The sequence below is a fragment of the Amphibalanus amphitrite genome, unplaced genomic scaffold (genome assembly GCF_019059575.1).
Source record: "Amphibalanus amphitrite isolate SeventyFive unplaced genomic scaffold, NRLGWU_Aamphi_draft 000202F_arrow, whole genome shotgun sequence".
In the NCBI taxonomy this organism is placed as follows: domain Eukaryota; kingdom Metazoa; phylum Arthropoda; class Thecostraca; order Balanomorpha; family Balanidae; genus Amphibalanus; species Amphibalanus amphitrite.
Window position 1 is genome coordinate 138,343 of NW_024881697.1, and position 19,600 is coordinate 157,942.

Consider the following 19,600-nt stretch of genomic DNA (forward strand, 5'->3'; position numbering starts at 1 on the left):
CCGCATGTTCCGACGTCCAGCCGAAGTCCAGCCGACGTCGAGCCGACGTCGGGCCGAGATCGTTTGCCGAGGTTGACGAGATCGTTTGCCGTTGGACCGACGGGGCCGACGTCGGCATGTTTACTGGGACAACGCGCCAAAAGTATCAACCGGCGGCGGGATTCGAGCCCCCCAGTCGCCGACGTCGGCATGTTTACTGGGACAACACGCCAAAAGCATCAGCCGGCGATGGGATTCGAACCCCGTGTCATTCGAACGCGACGTTAGTGCGGTAACCACTACACCACGCAGCCAGCTAACGAATTTGGTTTGTTTTGTTGGCTTATGCCCTTTCGGTCTGACAAGACCATTTCAGAGCCGGAAGGATCATAGGATGGAGACATTGGTCTTCTTGGCGAGCACCCTGGGTCCAGTTCATATAGAGTCCCTGGTCCCATTGCTGTTACGTGACACTTATTGGAAAGGGCGACCCCACAATGGATTCATATAGCCACTCTTACACACCTGCACCAACGTTTCCCAAAGTGTCCCTTTGATAAGTGGCACTTTGGCAAAGTGACACTTGCCGACTGGCCTTTCTATATGAACTGGGCCCGGCCCTGGTGAGTTGCCGGGGCTGAGCCTGACCAAAGGATAGGCCGAGCCGAGCAGCCCCCAAGTACTCACCGCTCCCGGCTACGGGCGAGCTCGGCTTTCGGGCAATCCCAAATGGGATAAAGTTTCCCGTCCAGTCCGGATCAGGGGGTTGCGGCGTGGAGGAAGATTTGAGTTTCCTGAGGATATTTTGAATACAGAAGCTCTTTTATGAAGCATGAAACATGGATTTTATATTATTTTAACGGTCAAAACAGCGGCCGATGTCGGTCCGACGTCGCCCCGACGTCGGCCCGACGTCGGCTGGACCTCAGCAATTGATCTCGGTCCGACGTCGGCCCGACGTCGGCTGGGCCTCGGCTGGACGTCGGAACATGCGGGCATATCCGACATCCAGCCGACGTCGTGCCGAGGTTGGACCGACGTCGGGCCGACGTCGGCATGCCGATGCCGAGTTGCCGACGTCACCCCGACGTCGGCCGACGTCGGGCCGACGTCGGCATGTTTACTGGGAACTCCTTAACACACTGATGCTTTCTTATCCTCGAACAATTTATAGAAAGACTGCAACCGCACCTCTCATTTCTCAACCAATGCGATAGCATGATATAAGCATATGGTCGTACCCGACAATTGTACTACGACGGTGGTGACTGACGTTAAACCACGCTCGTAGCTCGTTTGAGGAACTGCAGACGCATTGGTCATCAAACATATCAGCCGTGTCGATGTTTATTTCTGGTTCCCACATTTCGTTGACGATTTTAGTGAACATCCAAACACACTCGCCTCAGATTCTAGCACGTATGTAGGTACTAGAGCACTTCACGGATAGGCTTTTTAGGATCCGGCCCGGCCCATATCCGGCAAGTCATATCCAGATCCGCCCATTATCCGCCTTTCTTTGAATATCAGAATCCGGCCCACCCATGGCCCGTATTGCAGCCAAACTTCCAAAAAATATCCGTAATAATCCGTTTCACCAATAACTGGTTTCACCCAAAACTGGACTAACAAATTCAATCTAAGGGACCAGACAGCCATACAAGTCTTGTGACAAGTGAGTGTCAAAAAATGATGCCTATTACTTTAATCAAACCTCTGCTGCCGCTTAACACATTAGGTTAATTTTTAACTTCAATGTTGAATGTTAAAATTTTGATCCGTTTTGATCCGGGTTCAACCTTCAATTCCCAAATCCGGCCCGCCCATATCCGTTCTTTTTTAACAAATTTAGAATCCAATCCTATCCGGTCCGCGGATTTATCCGTGGATAACGGATTTATCCGGCCCATGAAGTGCTCTAGTAGGTACCATACGTATTCAGAGAACGTCTGTGCACCAATACGGCCGCGATTCAAGTTGAGCTAGAGACCCACGTAAACTTGACATGTCACTGTAATCGTAACACGCAGAGCGCTTCTTAAAAAAGGGAACAAATGATGCTGAGCTTGCACAGCCTCACTTTTCCCGAGTACGCCAACACCGGGATAAGACGCTGCTGATAGGACTAGAGGTGGCAAAATGTGGACCCGAGGACCCGGTCCAAAGAACCAGTCTGGACCCATATGGGTCCAGACCGGTTCCTGGAAATTTTCTGACGGGTCCAACCGGGTCCTACCATAAACTATACATCTTGCACACTGCACATTATTGCAAAATATGAAGTGAATTAAGTGAATGTTTCTTTGCACACAGTAGCTCATGAGTATTCCCAATTGGAAATGGCTGTTTTACGTGATGCAACTAATGATATCTACAAGTAGTTGAGTATAAATTGACTTTTGGGGAACGGGTCCAACTGGTTCCGATTCCAACTAAGACCGGGTCTGACTGGTTCCAGAAATGTCCAGCCGGGTCTGGTTCGAGTCTGGTTCCCAAAATTTTCATCTTTTGCCACCTCTAGATAGGACGATTTCAACGAAGGTAGTGACTCTTGGCGTAGCAGCCGCCATCTATCGGCGATTTATCAGAGCCCTCTGTCGGCTGAACCCAGCGGGATTCTTCAACCTTCATGTAGAACAGCCGAATGCCGTGGTCAGAAGACTCCTCCACGAAGTCGAATAGAAATTCCTGAAACAGAAATAAAGATGTCGGTAAGTATCAGAAAGACTAGAACGAATGGATTGAGAGGAGATCATTTTCGAAGGCAAAGTGGCTGACAGAGCATGAAATAGGAGAGAGGACTGAGGGAATCAGGAAAGAGGCGATACATATAGACAGGGGCGGAAAAAGTAAATCGAGCGAATAATGAACTTTTTAGGACACCATGTATCTCCTCGCTCTCAGCCTTCTTTGAATGCAAGCATAAAGGTCTGTGACTGTGCCCTGCTATACTGGTAAAGTTGACTTTTTAAAGCCAATTTTAGCCAGTGCATTTAATTAAATTTAATTAGCCAATTTTAGCCAGTGCCATTTAATTAAATTTAATTAGCAATGTCATTTAATTAAAGCCTGTGAATTGAAAGTAATAAGCAATTCACTGGCAGCTTCAGAATAGTCCAGTAGGTATCTAGATGCTATGCTGATATGCCCTTAATGCTTACGTTTGAAACTGAAAAATATCACGCAAGCCCAGAGACGAATACGTAGGTATTCATCTTGTAATACCTAGCTTAAATGCATTCTGTTTTGTGCCTACTAATTCAACGCGCGAAAGCATGTTGCTTGCAAATATATAATATTAAACGTAATTTTGTGGATATTTAAATGATTTTAATGATAAGACACCTGACACCATATCAATATGATATGGCATTTCAACATACCTACACTGAAAGAAAAAATGACACCCTGTACGGGGTATTGACGGTCATGTCAAAAATAACACCCGAGTGGGGTGTTTTGAGGGGAGTCGCTGAGCTATTATAAATGGGGTGTTTGGCGTACACCCCAGGAGGGTTTCGACGCATAGTGGGGAGTCGCAGCCGCTAAAGGGGGGTCAGCGCCGGCCCACATGGGGTTCCGTTAGACTGCAGGTGACACCCCTCAAATATCAGCCGAGCACCCCTTTTTGGTCCCTAAGCACCCGACAGGGTGTCAAACTCCCAAATTAGGGTGTAAAATATAGCAGCTCAACTCCCCTATTTTTCTGATATAACTCCCCATATTGTTCCTGACCCCCACGCGGGGAACCGCGCGCCTTCAGCAGGGAATCTCTCAGGGAAATTTCACTCCCCTATACTTCCGAAAAACTCCCGGCGAGGATTAAATGTCCTTCGGAACTTATTTGTTTTGTTTTGTTGGGTTAGGCCCTTTCGGTCGACAAGACCATTGCAGAGCCGGAAGGATGATAGGAATTAGGGGGAGACAATGGTCTGGGCAGGCACCCCAGTGAGTCGCCGGGGCCGAGCCCGTCCAGAGGACAGACCACCCAGCCCCAAGGCACTCACTGCACCCGGCTACGGGATCTCCTTCGGCACGAGAATCTCAGACTATATTTATAAGCGGGTGAGGAGTTACTCTTTCCGTTCGCGGCCTTGCGGCGCCCTGTAGTGTGCACGACCAACGTATGACACGGTAATCAGTCTAGATATCATCATGATATAGTTGGCCACTCTACGCTATGCACGCTTTTGCCTTAGCTCCAAACATGCACCAGCCATTCGTGAAAAACAGGTCCCGATTTTACCAACTTTAGTTTGCGCCATCTATCGGTAGGATTTGAAGCAGAAAACACGGGGTGTCACTCCAGGATAATGACACCCCAGAGGGGTTTCAACGGGGGTGTCTCAGCGACACTCCAATTTTTTGGCCTGCAATTTTTGGGGAGTTCGCTAGCCGAACCTCTCCCAAGGGGGTCATGTACATTTTTGCGGCGTCAAAAGGTAATGGGGCTCCCGTGTCGGGTGTCACAACACCCATGACATCCTAAAATCATGAAAACGGAGCCTAATTTAGGAGTATTTTGGAGTATGTGGCGTCAGATTGTAAGAAATGGGGTTCCCCGATTTTTTTTTCAGTGTAATTGTAGATAATGGTGAAGAAAAAAGCGACAGAACATTGGAATGTTGCGAGTAATTGAGGGCTGAGGCTAATAAACACGATGCCAAATTCAAAATACACCAAAAGAAAATATAGATCAGGAATTGTAGCGGCATTAGCTTTAACCATTAACTATTGAAAAAGCTCACGAATGGTCTGAAGGCAAAAGGGCTGAGCAGTGAGTAGTGTGCTGCCAATGAACCGACAATTTGAATTGTTCACTAACCATTCGCTATAATAGAAAACTTACTTGTTAGTCTGGGCCCTGGTTATCTTAATTCTTCATTTTCAGCCACCAAATGATGATCTTGTTCGATCTTGCAAGCCAAGCTGTTGTCTTGAAATTCTTCTTTGGAATGTTGTTTACTTTCGTGTCCTACCTAGCAACCACCGGACGGCGAGTGTACAAATCTCAGCTTACTTCAAGGCCCTATATAGAAGGTATGCTCATTAGGCCAAAGCAGCGATTTCCGTGACGTCACAGGTACGAAGCGTCGGACGGCTGTAATGCAATTCTATGGAAAATGACCCAACTTTAGGGCTCTCCCACATAGCTGCCAGACTCGACACTAAGGTAAAAATCATATCATATTAAAGCTCAAATCAAGACAAACAAGAAACCTATCTGACGTTTTTACGTATTACTAACGGCTTAGACACTATTCAAGTATATTCAGAGCTCTGCATTAACTCACTTTTTTCTGCCGTCAATGCCACTACAAATGCCTCTAGTCGGCGCACGTGCGCTTGTCGAGCGGGGACCACCAGTCGGGCGATTCGGAGCTGCCGCCCAATCAGAACGCCGCAATGCCGTGACGTCATTGGTCGCACACGACACGTTACGGAGATAGGGATGAGACAGCCCTGAGCTTACTTAATTGGCGAAAGGTGGCAGTAGCAGCTACGGCACTGTTCAAGACGGATGCAGTGCACTCAGTTCTATGCAAATTTATGTAGAATATCGACTGAAACCCATAGTGAGGGCAAATTATCTATGATCTTAGAATATCCCACACTCCCAAGATGCCACGATCGATGTTGTTTACCAAGCCGACCGCCGCTTGATGTGGGAGGGCGCATGAATATTGAAAAGTACGAAAGGTTTTCTAAAGTCGCTATCAATTCAAGGTGATTTGAACCACTTATCCAGACAACGTGATTCACACATTTCAGTACACTGGAACTTTAATCGCTTTCATTATTGTCACCATTCTTCTGCATTTCGTGCTGACATCCGGCACTATTTTCATTCATGTATGACGTCATACCTAGATTTTCCAAATATTTACGAAGTAGGTCACGGCCTTTATGCAACAGGTTTTACGGTGTTTCGTAGAGTATGGCCGTTTCGTAAAAAAGTTAAGATCTACTCCGGTGGCGTAAATCTTATGTTTATGCAATAGCGCTCTGACCTTAAAAGTTAGGAGGTTCAAACTTGCACACCATGTGTAAAATTGATAAGAGAATGGTCATACCAAATTTCGCGGCGCTACGCGCCGCGGTTTTCCCGCTATCCGCGAAAAACCTCAGGGGGGGGGGGGGCGGATATCCGCCCTCCCCGTCGGTGCGCGGGTTAACTTCGTAGCTACCATAGGTCGGCCTGCAATGACGTCAGAGTGACGTCATGTTCGGCCGATTTCGACGCAAAACATTGAACCACGGCAATCGCTCCCAAGAGCTCAGTTTTTAAGCTAGGTCCAATTTCTTTGCATGAGAGAACTTACAATAGACTGCGCTATCAAACTGCTATCTCGGATTTTCGAAATTTTGAAAATTTCGAAAATTTGATATCATAGAATCCAAAATTTATATTTTTACATTTTTTTCAAAAAGTTTTTGACTTTTCGAAAAAAAACGGAATATATGTGATAGAACGCATTATTATGACTAACTCTAGCAAGTTTTAGCTTAATAACTTCAAAAATGGCCAAGTTTTACGCATTATTGCAAAAAATTCACAATTATTAATTATTCAAATCAATTTTTCAGCACGCATTTGACATCGTACGCCAATATACATAGCACCATCGTGTTCCTCAGCTCAAACTGCATCCAATAGACACCTTTTTTGTTGAAAAATTTTAACTTTAAATTTGACCTTTTTTGACCTGAAAGTGACCTGACCTGAGTAAAATTCGACTCAAAATGACCTCAAATGACACAGACGACATCAAATTCGAAATCTCTGGCCTAAATGGACCATAAAACATGTGTCACGTGACCGACGCATGATATAATATTTTCGTGACCTGTGATGACCTGACCTTGACCTGAAAATCTGAGTACAAATTTGGTACCCTCGGGGTATCTAGAGCATCTGTTCACGAGTGTGTGATCCAAAAATGAGCCTGATCTGACTTGTAAGACGGCGGCCAGAGCCCAAAACGTGAACAAGCAAAATGCTAATAATTTTTACTTTGACCTGACCTGTGACGTCATCGGTGACCTCGAGGTCAATGAAATTAGGTTTCGCTCGACAGTTTTTCCGGGGCTATCAGACGCCGTTTGAATTTTGACGATCGGCCCAGTAGTTTCGGAGTTAGGAGGGGGGGCTATGAATAGCCCCCCCCCCCCCCCAGTAGGGCGTGTTATACGCAGACCCCAGTGGGGCGCCGGTTAATATACATTTTGGTATTATGATATCATTTTTCATTTACGTAAATACCGATAGAAGTTACTTTGATATTAACCCGGCAGTTGCTGGGGTATTTCGCCACCCACCGTTTGCTGGGGGGGGGGGGGGCGTTAAACGCCCCCAGCCGATAACTCGAGAACCAATAGGCGCAGCGAAACGCACGAGGCGGCAAACGAAAGAGCGCGACGAGACGCTTCAGATGAGTACTTTAAAGTTGAATTTTGAGGTCACAGGTCGGGTCAAGGTCAGGTCAAACACCTGAAATCGGGCTTTCAGTAGCATGGACTTCAGGACTTCGCAATGGGCGCCTCTCGCCATAAACTCTGTCAAAACGGTGCACAATCCATCTTATAAGGCCTACAAGAGTGTCAGCTCCATGTAGGGGTCAGTCAAGCATAGGTCAGGGTCAAGGTCAGGTCAACCGGGTAGGCACATATCCCCGAAAATCAAAACTGATATTCGCAGCCTGTGACACATGTTTTATAGGTAATTTGGGGCGTAAAACACGATGGTGACATTCATTTTATCATATGAGTACGTGTTTGGCTCCAAAAATTCAATTTAAGAAATTCATGTATCATGGTTGTGAAGAAGTCACGAAAAATTGCCAAGATTCAGTTCAAGATTATGGAAAATGCGGAACGATAATCAATAATCGAAGATAGCCATTTGATTGACCATGGTATTTGCAGTCGAATGGCGTTTACGGCATGTCTGTATGTCTATTCTGTGATTTTATATGATTTTTTGAACATATGCCGTTTTTGGTCGAAAACTCAGAAATCATAACGTCACTAAAACCTCGATATCTCAAAAATTTTCTGACCGATTTTTTCGAAACTTTGTCACAATAAACTTCAATCAATTCCCTACAGGTACCTAAAATTTGGCGCGCCTGCGGCGCGCCGTTTTTATGCTATGGCCCGGCGAAAAAAGTGGGGGCGTTTAACGCCCCCCCCCAGCAACTCGGGGGTTAAATTACTTGAACAAATAAGATTCGTTTCCATGGCAACGAGTGAGTCTTCAACCTGGCTGTTCTGCTACGGAGGTTTATCGCCTTGGTACGGAGAAGCACCTCTGTGAACCCATGGAGCATTTGGTCATTTTTATTATTATTCACTCGTAAAACATTGATTTATCATTGTCTTAACATTTTGTAATGCCTAATTTACATAAAAGTACCCGTGGATGATCATGTATTGTGCCTATTGTTACTAATTGAATCATTCTACCTAAGGTTTTGCTAGTTATTTTGGAAGCCCGCGTTTACCGTCAAACCGTCAAAAATTCCTCCGCGAGTACTTCTTTCCGGCTTTCGGTGCAAAAGGAAAACAGCCGGTCGGACTTTAACAATTGGTAAGCTCTTATGCCGCTCGGTAGAATTTCTAGGTAAATTTTCACGGTAGCGTTTTTTGGTAGGTAGTTTGGTGCAAGAGAATCTAGGTAAAATCTGAATTTACCTAGGTAGGTAGTTTGGTGCAAGAGGCCTAAGGTGTGCCAAAAACAGCCGCCATTTTTGAGATATTCGCGAAAAACCACAGGGAGGGTTCAATCAAGTACCCCCCGGTCCCCACCCCCACCCCCAGCAGGGCGCGGGATAATATCCTTGGCATTCAGTACCATCGCATTTCCTGAATCTTCTACTTGCGATTGAATGGCAAAAATGCCTCCACCCTCCCGAGCTGCTATGTGCTTGTGTAGGAGGGCATCGAGGGCAGAGAAGTGTTGTCAGCGCGTCTTGTAGAATGTAGATTTCAGAATCTGCTCGGCTGGCTCCACTTCGAAGACGACGAAAGTTAAGCAATAAGCTATACGTACATTGCGCTACCTGTCCTGCGGCCGGCTCCAGCGCTTGCTAATCTCTTCTGCAGATACTGGCTCCGCTCCTTCTACAACCAGCGCGTCCGCAATGTTGTTCCACAAATTTGCCCTTTTCACCGCTTCCGTATAATATTCATCTTTTTTATTATAAAGTCATGGGTATTTTCCAACCGATCATGTGAAATACCAAAACAGAAGTGTAGCTATCACTCCGTTTGACATAGGCGCGGGAGCCGGGGGGGCAGTGGGGGCAGCTTGCCCCCCCAACTCTGGGGCCGTGGGGGCGGTGCCCCCACAGCTTTGAGACGGAATACCACACTTTTTTTGCAAATGTTTTCTTTTTTTGTTGAAAAAGCCGAGGGGTGAAAAATAAGTGGCCTAAAACCGGTGAGAAAACTAGATTTGGGGGTACCCTAGGTTAATCTCTATTATGGTGTGCCCCCCCAGTCGGAAAGTAGTTCCCGCGCCCCTGCCGTTTGAGTTGCAAATGTTTTGAAATAAAAATGAAACGCCGTCAAATTTACGCTTGAATTTTATATTCTCGTGAAAAATCGCGAGACTAATAGGGCACCGCTGGTTAAATTGGGCCTGTAGCGCTGAAACATAGGATTATTTCCCTTGTGCCTTAATTTCATATCACAAACGGTAGCTATCCGGCAAGGCAAAAGTTGAGATGATTTTAACTTCTTGCCGGACCGGAAAATCTGGCTCTCCGGCCTGCCGGACCGGTCAAAAGAAGTTGCCAGATTTGCCGGTTCACACCAGTTTTCAATTTTCCGGCACGGAATTGGCAATTTTTCCGGCCCGGCAGAGGGAATTTTGCCGGCCCGGAATCCGGCGTGAACCCGGCATAAGAGGAATTTCGTCGGATAATTTCTTTCCACTGCACAGTGGGTATTTTTCCGATTTAGTACGTCTTTATTCGTAGAGGGCAAACCATAGGTAGCATTGTAGCCAGATTGTGCACAGATGTTGGCTGGTGTGTCCTGGTGAGAATTTTACCTGTAAATGTGCATAATCAACATAGTATAGGGGGTTCAATTGGACCCCGGCTCAGCCGTTTGGCCCCTGATCAAGCTAGAGCTTCGCGGAAAAATCAAGCGTGCTGCCTATGACGAAATGAGGCCGAATATATCCAATTTCAAAGTCCAAGGTCATTAGTTGACTTTCCAAGTCAGTTTAATGACCCAACTAAAGTTGGGAAATCGAGACCTCTTGAAACTTCGCAAAGTTAGGGTGTTACGGGGTACTTTGGGGTGCTGATCACGAATTTCATGTTAGTTTTGATCACAGACGATGTCTTTATGTATTTAGGCCAGGTCGGGTCAGGTCAGGTTAGATCAACCAGTAGGCGTCCAGGTCCTGCCGGCCATTCATAGTAGGTGTCACCTACTGCTGATAGCTTCGTAACATGGTACGAAGGCACCAGAACTACTTCGTAAATATCCAAATGGCTGCTAAATTCGAAATCAGCACCAAGAACTACCCTAGAAACAAGTAAAAATCGAAAAAGTAAACCAAGGTCATCAAAAGGTCAATGACCTTGACTTGACCTTCACGTGACCTTAACACCCACCATAATGCATGGCACCAACATCATTTCACATATTTGAACGTTTAAAACCACAAAAAGACTGGAAACCGCGGATAATGTGAGCTGGCATACACCGAATCGCGATTCCGGCCAAACATGGTCTCGAGAAATATGCCACAGGTCAAAGGTCAGTTGGGTCAGAGTCATGACATTTTTGGGTTAGATGCAAAATTGATGATCTCGAGGGCACCGAAAGCTTCGTCGCGATCGGCCGCTTTTTGCGCGAGTGATTTGCGGAAAACCATGGGGTTTTATCCGACCCCTTCCCCCTCCCCCTCCCCACAAGTGCGATGGTTAACCCGCGCCCGGCTGGGGGTCCTGGATTTCCACGCCCTGCTGGGGGGGGGGGAGTGTTTGAACACCCCCCCTTGTAACTCGGCTCCTGGGCCACGTAGCGATACGCAGAAGGCGGCGTTCGAAAGAGCGTAAAAAATAATGACGAAAACACTTCAGTCAATTTTTTGGTCAGGTCAAAGGTCAGGTCACTAGAGGTCATTGAAGGCAAAATTTCGCCGATTTCCAGGTCGAATGTCAAAAATTTCCAAGAAGCCAACGCATAACTCGGGAACCAATAGAGCTACAGCGCCGCGGAAAAGCGCATTCGATAGCCCTATTAACGCCCTTTCTGAGTAATACTCTCAGATTTGACCTAACGTCAACGGTTTTGCCTGCAGGGGGCAAAAACTGCAAAAATAGCCGATTTTTTCGGAAACAGTTTTTCTGCATTAACTTTTGACCCAAGCCTTGTACGAGCTTACTTTCACCGGCATCGTGTTCCTCTCGTCAAGACGCATCGAATGAACTATAACTTGACCTTGAAAGGTCAACTTGAAAATTTGACCTCAGGTCAAGGTCATGACCTGACCGGAAAGGGTCATGTTGCATATCAGTCGATCCGTATCGTCGAGCTGAACACATCTAAGGCGTTTTCATCGCTCTAGCATGCCTCTATCAAAAGTTATTTGCGAAAAACTATTAGATACCATTCGTGACCTAAGATGACCTCAGGGCATAAACAAGGGTCACGGACACCATTTTCATGTTCAGTGTGTCTAAACCACTTGTAATTCGGTGTTTGGGAGTGATTATAATGTTTTTCATCCAAAAGAGGCGCATTTCAATTTTCTCCCATTGACTTATAATGGGGAGGTCGCAAAATTGACCTGACCTTAGGTCATCGATATCAAAATTCTGAGATATACATTTTGTACATGCTATTGCTCTTAGCAATCGCTGAAAGTTTCAAAGCAATCGGTCACTCGGTGTAGCTATGACAGACATTGAAACTTTTTATGAGGTGAGGTCACTTCAAGTGACCTGGTGATCTGACCTTGAATGACCTTGGTCTGAAATTTTTACAACATGTGTAGAATTGATGTATGATAAGGTGTACCAAAAACGGCGGCGCTCTGCGCCGCCGTTTTTGAGATATTCGCCAAAAACCACAAGGGGGGGTGTTCAAACACCCCCCCCCCCCAGCAGGGCGCGGGTTAATAAGGTTACGGTATGTATAATTTACGCTTGTCATCCTATTCTTAATGAATGTGTCTCAGGAAATATGCATCATATAAATTACGAAATAAAATTATTCGTCTATGTCCGGAACATACCTATATCATGCTGTTTTCCCTAGCGCTCCTAGAGTGGGGTGTTAAGATACTCTAATGTGAATATTCCGTGTTCAGGCAAGTTTCGGCAGCCAAACTAGGCGTTGTCTTGTGCAGGAGAAAGTGGCAAATTCGATAGGATATATTTCGGAGTGGAAAAGTGTGGAGAACATTGTTGACTTCCTACATTTATTTAGAATACCATTACTTCAATATGGTGTCTGTAAGGGTTTTTTTTTTGTAAATTGCATTTTTGTGACCTTAGTAAGGTTGTGGCATGCTTTCTGTTTGCCATTCCATTCCTAATAAAGTTGCCTTTCAGACCACGTTTTCATGGACATCACTGATCCGGATCAGCAAATTTAAATCGTATTTTATTTCTCGAGCTCTTCACTACAGGGTAGAATTCAAAGTGGATTAGGCTTATATAATCAGTCAATCCCTTATTGTGATTGTCATATGGTGTCTAACTATACTGGATTAGCTAATCCATTTTCACTGGTCCGGATCAGTGATGCCCATGGAAATGTGGTGTCAGAAGATATGAAAGTTTAAGACCTCGAAAGATTAAAACCAACAGGACAGGACAATGAAATTGAACTATACTTTCGGGCCTTGCTGAGCCCATTGAGTAATCACGCATGAGTGTGAACTTTGGGCGCATTTTTCCTAGTTTTGCTGTGGACATACATATAAAACAATGCCATATATGAAAAATTCAGACATTTTTAGCCCCACTGACACAAAAAAATAAACAAAAATCCAAAAAAGATTTTTGGAATTAGTAGGCGCTAGATCGGAAAAATCCCCACTGTGCACTGTGCTGGTATAGCACTTAAAACACTCTGGATTGTGAGCAAATTTTATGTTGTACTTGGATATGCTCTCCTTACTTCGTCTATGTTCATTTTATTACCATAGCTACCAACTATATCGTCAACAATTTTTATTCCCGCGGCATACATGTCCCTGAAAAATACTGGCTTTTTATCTTTCAATGTCGCTTCATTGAACCAGATACTTTGAGCACGAATTTCTGATGTATACTTAATTTTTGTTCGATGACGAATGTTCTAATAATCTTTTAAAACATTCTTGTAAAATTACAGGTACTTTCAATCTTTCCAGATAGGTTTTACATTTACTGATTCTGAGAACAGCTTAGATATCTATACTCCCTACCCTTGATTGCAGTACGACTCGCCATGCTGATTCCTTGCAATTCATTATTCTAGTAATCCACGTTAACAATGTGTGTTTTTAATGTCATTGTTTGACCCATGTAAGTAAATTAAGTGATGTTTTCACGGCTTTCAACTGGGTAATATATAAAAATTGTTATTCTGTATATTTCGGCATATTTTGCTATACATTTTACAACAGAAACGAGTTACATTTCAAAATGACGAATAAGTTTGCCCAATCGACCCAATCCTATCGACTGATAGTACCTACGATCGATTGGCACAGCGACCTATATTTGCAGCTTGTTTTCTGAATGCCAGGTCTTCTCAGCTTGGCTGATGCGTATATATGTCATGTTTCTTTCGTGATGCTTCGCTGTTCCTCTTTTCTTGATGTGATAATGGCTTCGAATTCCGCATCCTCTTGTGATAAGTGTGTTGGGAATATCTGCGCGATTTTAACATTTTCTTATACCAATTTTGGCGCTACGCAAACTTATTCGTCATTTTGAAATATAACTCGTTTCTGTTGTAAAAGGTATAGCAAAATATGCCGAAATATACAGAATAGCAATTTTTAGCCGTTTTCACGACGGAACTTTCGCAGAGGAACCTATTTGATACCTGAAAAGTACCTACTCTTTGAGGCCTTAACATCCCTCAAACTGAAATATTTTATGTTCAAAATAAATTTAGAAGTTTAAATCCGGGCATTCTTTGCCCTCAAATCACTTATTTATTTACAAACACAGCAATTTTCGGTTCTAGTAGCCCACCTTTCGACTATGAGGTATCAAATCAGCGTGGCAACTTGCTCCCTCTTTGCTCCCTCGGGTATCTAATTCCGGAATTCTTAAAAACAATGAAAGTATATATCGAGTTCTCTTTTATACCTATTCAGTTATGTTTTAATGGTGATTAAAATATGGCAAATTTTTTAATTACGTTTCATATAAGAAAAACACGCAAAACAATGAAACAAAAATAACTACGGCAGATAATTACCTTCAGGTATCTAATTCCGACCAATCAGCACCTCAGTAGGATATGACGTCATACAAGAATGGTGGTGAAGGCCGTTTGCAGTCCCGGCCGGTAGGTCACGTGACCGCCGGGCGCCTCGGGTCACGCGGCGGTCGGGAGTCGGACGCGGGACGTGGTGGCGGGCGGACGCGCGGGGCATCATGCTTTGCTTTGCTTGCTTTGTCAACTTAATATAAATTACGATCGCATACGTGTGAAACCCAAACACTGCTCAGGGCCCTTAGAAATTGAGCTTTGGAAAGCTCAAGTCCCTATAGCTCCTCAGGTCGGCAACAGTTGAAGCCTCATCTGAACCCATGTGAAAAAAGCGAGGGTAAGGAACCTTGTGTTGCTTTTTCTTTTACCGTCATAATTATCTCAAACCATCACAATCTTGAGTTGCCACATGGTCTGGTTCACTACATTCGTGTAAAACTTGGGTGAAGGCTGGTGGCTCAAAGAAAGGTGAAGATATTTCTTTAAGTGCCTTATCCGTGAAATATCCCGGCTTTACAAATCTACACTTTTCATTTTCTCCACGATACATTTTTTAAAATTGTTAAAATTTAATCTACATTTGTTAAAATCGGGGCTTTGGTTTTGTGTAAACTAGATCATAAAGTTTACTATAGCTTTGTGTAAAACCTGATGGCTGAAGAAAACAGTAATTTTGCTAAAATGATGTGCGGAAATTTGTTGCTTTCCAAATCAAATTACTGATACCTATATTTCACTCAAAATAAGGAGGCATTATTACTGTTTTTTTTCTTGTAACATGAACTGAGCTTGGGTACGGTGCTCCGGAAACGTTGTGGAACTTTAACACGCGCAGTGGAAGGGTTGCGAGTACTACGCCCAATGGAAGGGGGGCGGATGTCGCCCCCCCCTAATATCTCAGCTCCCACTGGAGCTAGAAAGACGAAATTTAGAGGGTAGGTGGGGGCCATGGGGAACTCTGTTGTGTGTGAATTTCATGACCCTAGGTCAATATCTTCAAGGTCAAATGAGGTCAAATATGGTCAAATCTGCCATATTAGCGACTTTTTTGCGTTTGCACGCCGATAACTCAAAAAGTTACCGGCCGATTTGTTTAATATTTCACTATACGAAAGAGCAAACATTTTTGAGTATGTATGGTGAATTTCTAGATAATCCAACAATAAATATGGTAGTTAGAAGCCTGCTAAGGGTAAGATGTCGCCGGCTGAAGCGGCATCGGCCGACGCGGGAAACGCGGCAATCACAATTTTGTGTTTACATACACACTCATAACTCAAGTTGTTACCGGCCGATTTTCAAAATTCTTTGACCATATGATTGCCTGTACATTTCTTAGTCTTCTCACCGAATTTGACGCGAATCTAATATAATCAGCGGTAAGGAGCGCGATGTAAAGACGGAACTATCCCGCCCCGGCACAGTCTACAATTCAGGCGGTGCGTAACGGCTAGCGCCGGCCGCCGCGCCGCCGCGCCGCGGCGGCGGCAGGATGTTTGACTTTACACCGCTATTACGAGAAAAGTTGTGAACCGATTTTCTTACTTCTTGCACGAGAAGATCCGCAATTCAATTCTGGACAGGTAGCCGAAATTTCACATTGATATTATGCTTGCGGCGCGAGTTATTGGCGAAAAACAGGAGGGGTGGGCGAAATCCGCCCCCCCCTTCCACTGCGCGTGTTAACCCACGAGCCGCTGGGGGGGCATAAAGTTGCCCCCCTTTACGTTTTGTGAAATATCTCTGAAACCTGATGAGCTACGAACGTGAAACTTGGCATAGCTTCTAATGAATACCTAGGCAATGTTTGAGGAAAGTTTGGTGGTTGTAGCACCTAAGATGACGTCACAATGACGTCATAAAGTTTTGTCGTTTTCCGATATGGACCGTTTCTGATGACGCTAAGCATGAAACTCGACTGCAAATGAACTAGACAGCACCTGCTGTCATCCTAAAACATCTTACTACACTTCCATCTAGTTTCTGACCAATAATCGGCCCTTTATATTCGGTCCCATATATGTGATGTATCGTGAGGAATATGAGAGTCGCAAATCTATAATTTCACTTATGACGTCACTGTGACGTCATTTCAAATGGGATCGACACCAAATTTGGACACAACCTCGGCTAGGTATTCAGGAAGATGTGTGGAAAGTTTCGCTTCTCTATCTCTTCGCGTTGCGACGATATCGTCGCAGAAGTAAAGGGGGGGGCAACTTTATGCCCCCCCCCCCAGCGGCCGGCGGGTGGCGCGGAGGCCCAGCGGCCGCCGGGTTAAGCTAGCTAGAGCAGTTTCCATAAAAATTGTTTAGATAGTTGACATGGCTTGTTGACAACTCTTTTGCTGTTTCTAAAAAAGTGAAAAAAAAAATAGTTTCCTGCATTAAGCAGACAAGGCATGTTATTCTCATAATCTATCGAATGTGTGTGCGTGTGTGTGTGTGTTTTTTTAAGCTGTCAATTGTAACTTCAGTTACTTCATTTTAGAACACATTGCCCAGAATGCGTCACTAATCATGGGCTGGTATATCATATCATATGTAGCAAATACATAAATGAGAATAGTGTGACATGAATTTTTGTGCATGCTTCTGGATCATCTGTAATTACATCAAAGGCTCGGCTCAAGAGTGTCCTGCCGACCAGCTTATGCCCAACCCTTTCTGTCCGCAGAACGTCTTCCGTCGCCTGCGACTCCCGCACGCCGTTTGCCCAGGCCGTCCGTACCGGTCTTCGCGCTGCGAGCCGCGCTGCTGGAGTTCGCGGCGGCGTCGTGGAGCTCCCATCGGGACGGCGTGTGATGCCCGCGTCGAGCTTATAAGCCGTGAGCTTCGATTGGCGGCTCACGCGGTCACCAGCTGTATGTACAGCCTCGGCCCCAACGACCCCGCTAATGGCCGAGACCGGCATATACCCCCGGCATGGGTCCGCTGTCCGGCGCAGCGCTGGCCGCCCGCATGTTACGTTTGGCTGTATCGCTGCCCAGCGGGAGCGCGCTCCACGCTGCGGTAGAGGTACACGTTGCGACCCGACTGAGGACCGCAACCGGATGGTGAGACGTCGGCCTCTGCGCCCTGGCCGGGGTAGGCGTGACCGACGTCACAGTGGAGGAACGCCCAAACAAGACCAGCCCACCGTCGGAGCAGCATGGAAATATCATGTTCTGCCTGATCGTCGGAACCGGCGGCCGCAGAGCACCTGCACACGTGCGGAGAGGGGCGCTGGAGGCGCGGCTTCTGCCATCCCGCGGCGCGGCTGCTGGCAATACCTGACAACGGCGGCAATGGAGGCGGTTGGGAACAGCTGCAGCAATGGTGATGGCGGTGATGGCGACATGGCGGTTTGGGACTTCATCTCGGCGCGGCCGCCGCCCAGGCGCCGCTCGGCGCCCGGCTGCTCAGCCACCTACCGGATGGCGGGGTGGCCCTTACGGCCCTCACGCCCGTTCGGTCTGCGGCCACGTTCTGGGGTGGCGGTCGCGGGGTTAGCGGCGTTGGACCTCGTCCTTTATCCAGACTGCACCGTACCATCTGAACGGATGGATCTGCCAAGAAAGATGACATCCAAGGCGGCTATGAGGCGATCACAAAGCTTCAACAAGAGCTTCTCCTTCATGGGGCCGGCCGGCCGTTAAGTCGCAACACCGGCTGTCGAGTGCCAACAGCTGCGTGCGCTGGCACCGACGCGTTGTGGGCCGCGCTGCTGACGCCCAAGCTGCGATATCAACCATCTATGAATAAGTGGCAGCGGTGGCGGCTTGTCAGTTGTTAACGTGCCTTTGCAGACGTTGTGAATAGCCCGCGTTGGAATCGCATGGTTGGCAACACCACGCAAGCTAAAATGGGCTTACTTGATGAACCTACTTTTTAAGCATTGTAGCCTTTGTAATTTGGATGTTTTGCTGTAGTTATTATTTTCTACATATATACTATATAGGCACTCACGTGCTTTGAATCGCGCAATGCAATTGAACCATGGTAAAGACAATGATAAATGAACTGAGAGCTGACATGCCCCATGCTTTGTGTGTGTGTGTGTGTGTGTTTTTTTTTTGGCGAGTCGATAAAAGTGGTTTTGGACACTGGACGAGTTTTTAGGGGTGTGGTGAGGGGGGATGTAATTCCACAGACCTTTTGTCAGATTCACCAATGCAGTAGGTCTGTGCGGTATGTAGATATCAGAGCATTCTTTGAAAGTCGTGAATAGAGCAACTGAGTACCTATAGCCGTGATATCCCCCCCACAAAAGCTTCTTTTAAATAACCGGGGAAAGGTACATAGGCAGAGTAAATGCTATTACGAACACCTATCACAATGCTGAGCGAATAGGGAAATCTATAGATGGAGAACTGTGCCGCGTTACGGGTGCCGGGCGCAGCCAATCCACCGTTACCCCAGCGGTGACCTTGACCCGCATCGTCTGTCTCGGCTCCAAAGCCAAACCGGCGTGGAATTGGGAGCGCTCGAGCACTCATGGTCCAGCGCAATTCTCCACCTAAATCCATTCCTGATACACATTTGCTTGCTCATAGTCATGTAACCCCGCTTACCCCGGTAAATTCATCTAACTTTCATATTGGTCGCTCCATAGACAGATGGCCAGGCGTATTTGGAAATTCCGACCTCGACGAGCATCTGTGGTAGAAAACCACCCCTTTGGTAGGGGAAACTACTGCTGTCTGCTACCATTTGCACTACATGTGTCGCTATAGCTGCGACATCTATGCATATTAAATCACGACGTGTGTGTGCGGTGGCCGGTGATTCTTGGGTGATTCTAGTTAGCGATTAGCTAGGGCAGCAGGGTGGATCCAGACTTTCAGTTTGAGGGTGGGCGGACTCTTGGCCGGCCTGATCCCCGGCAGTCAAAGTTGCTGAGCGGGGGCCCGGGGGGGGGGAAGGAAGGTCCAATATAATGACCCAAAAGACATGCCTATTGCCCATAGGTATACATACACGTATGTATTGAATGGTATCAGCACTCAGCAGTGTGCCTCCTGAGATGTTAGTGATTTTTATCGATTCATCAAGTTGACGATTTTTTTGTGGATATCTTAAAAACGGCAGCGCTCCGCGTCGGTGTTTTTTAACTTATTTAATAACCTTTAGCTTTAACTTTACCACTACCAATACAAACCATTACCAATACATACTATATA

At 46.0% G+C, this 19,600-nt stretch overlaps 2 long non-coding RNA genes across 2 annotated transcripts in view; one reads left to right on the plus strand and one right to left on the minus strand.

Annotated features, from left to right (window-relative positions):
• LOC122384901 overlaps positions 1–19,600 on the minus strand; it is a 64,258-nt gene that overhangs the window by 40,232 nt on the left and 4,426 nt on the right. The gene's annotated exons all lie outside the window — the stretch shown is intronic.
• On the plus strand, positions 1,320–2,016 carry LOC122384900. Its single transcript, XR_006257115.1, has 2 exons — positions 1,320–1,402; positions 1,905–2,016. It is a non-coding gene; the product is annotated as an uncharacterized LOC122384900 (long non-coding RNA).